The sequence below is a fragment of the Crocuta crocuta genome, unplaced genomic scaffold (assembly GCF_008692635.1).
Source record: "Crocuta crocuta isolate KB4526 unplaced genomic scaffold, BGI_CrCroc_1.0 scaffold119, whole genome shotgun sequence".
Classification (NCBI taxonomy): domain Eukaryota; kingdom Metazoa; phylum Chordata; class Mammalia; order Carnivora; family Hyaenidae; genus Crocuta; species Crocuta crocuta.
The window spans coordinates 1494136-1495810 of NW_027551562.1; the positions used below are offsets into that span (position 1 = coordinate 1494136).

At 45.3% G+C, this 1675-nt stretch overlaps 1 pseudogene; it reads right to left on the minus strand.

Annotated features, from left to right (window-relative positions):
- Nucleotides 1-269: 269 nt before the first annotated feature.
- Nucleotides 270-759, minus strand: LOC144219861 (peptidyl-prolyl cis-trans isomerase A pseudogene; annotated as a pseudogene).
- Between the last annotated feature and the right edge of the window lie 916 nt (nucleotides 760-1675).

Consider the following 1675-nt stretch of genomic DNA (forward strand, 5'->3'; position numbering starts at 1 on the left):
GGACTGGGTGGTACAGTGGCCAGGTCTTAACTAAGTTTAAAGTAAACGTTGACTAATGAGATCTGGTTTTGTTGTTTATTTTTTATTTTATAATCATAAACTTAACTCTGCAATCCAGCTAGACTTGGAGAAGAGCGAGAGACATGGAGCCCACAGGACCACAGTGTAGCAGAAAGACTCTAGGATATTTCTCTCCTATAGATAGGGCTGCTCCCCAGAGCTACAGAAGGAATGATCTGGTAGTTATGATCATATAGAAGTCAAACATATTAGATTTGTCCACAGTCAGCATGGTCGTCTTCTTGCTGGTCTTGCCCTTCCTGGATCCAAAGCACTCCATGGCTGTCTCAACACTCATGCCCTCTTTCACCTTGCCAAAGGCCACCTTCATGCCATCCAATCAGCCAGTCTTGGCAATGCAGATGAAAACCAGGGAATCATTTGTGTTGGATCCAGCATTTACCATGGACAAGATGCCAAGTCCCCTATGCTTCAGGATGAAATTCTCATCATCAGATTTCTCCCCATACATGGATTTGCCGCCAGTGCCATGATGACGTGTGAAGTTACCACCCTGGGATGTGAATCCTGGAATAATCTTGTGAAAGCAAGACACTTTATAACCAAATCCTTTCTCCCCAGGGCTCGGAGCATGAACGTTTTCTGCTGTCTTTGGAACTCTGCAAACTTCTCCAAGGAGATGTGGCCCAAGGGCTTGCTGTCCACGGTGATGTCGAAGAACATGATGGGGCTGGCCATGAGTGGGCAGCATGTGGATGGCTCTGGAGCAGCAGCATCTGCAAGGCCAAGGTCTGGTTTTTTAAACTCTTGCTTCTGGGCAGAAGAAAATGCAAAGAATAAAATAAAGCAATCTGGAAAAGTCCAATGTGGCTTCCAAATCTCCCACTCTGTCCATATCCCCAAGCTGCTGTTCTTGGAGGGGAGTCTAAGCAATGTTGGAGCTGTTTTGAATGCAAAATACTGTGCTCTCAGCTTTAGTATGGACTTGATCTTCGATCTTGCCTATGTTGAGAATGAACTGCCCACATCTAGAGCACCTGGTTATGTGTTAAAATGAAGAACTGTGGTCCAACTCCAGGTAAACTCTGTATCAGCGGCCCTGGGGATGCAACCTGGGGATCCATTTTTCCCCCTCAAATAAGTTCCTCTTGGTGTTCTTATTCATAAAGTGCATAGATCTGTTAGACATGTGTACACACATGTTAGTTTCCCAACAACTGGGTAGAAACTAGTTTGGTTCAGTTTGGAAAAGAATCCCCTGCTCCCCAATTACCAAAAATAAGAAATAAAGATGTTTTGTAAAAAGTCTGCTCATCTCAAAACCTCCCTCATCTCCTGCTTTTCATCTGTGTGGTGTTCTCTCTCTCTCGTGATTACAAAGTGTTCCAAATGGTTGCAGTGATTTTGAGCATATTCTCTGAGATCATATCTCTTCCAAGCTCCAGGAAGAAGAGGAGGTCAGAAGTAAGTTCCTGAGGTGGGAGCTCTCCAGGCAAGGACACAGCTCTCCGTAACTCTGGCCTTGGCCTCCTTCCCAGCCTGTTTTACTTTTTACCCACAACCCTTCAATGCTCCCAGCTGGAATTAGTCACTAGGCCCTCTCCTAGCCAGTGAAGCCCTTTACTCTGTTTGCTTCACTTATTTCTGTCTGCCT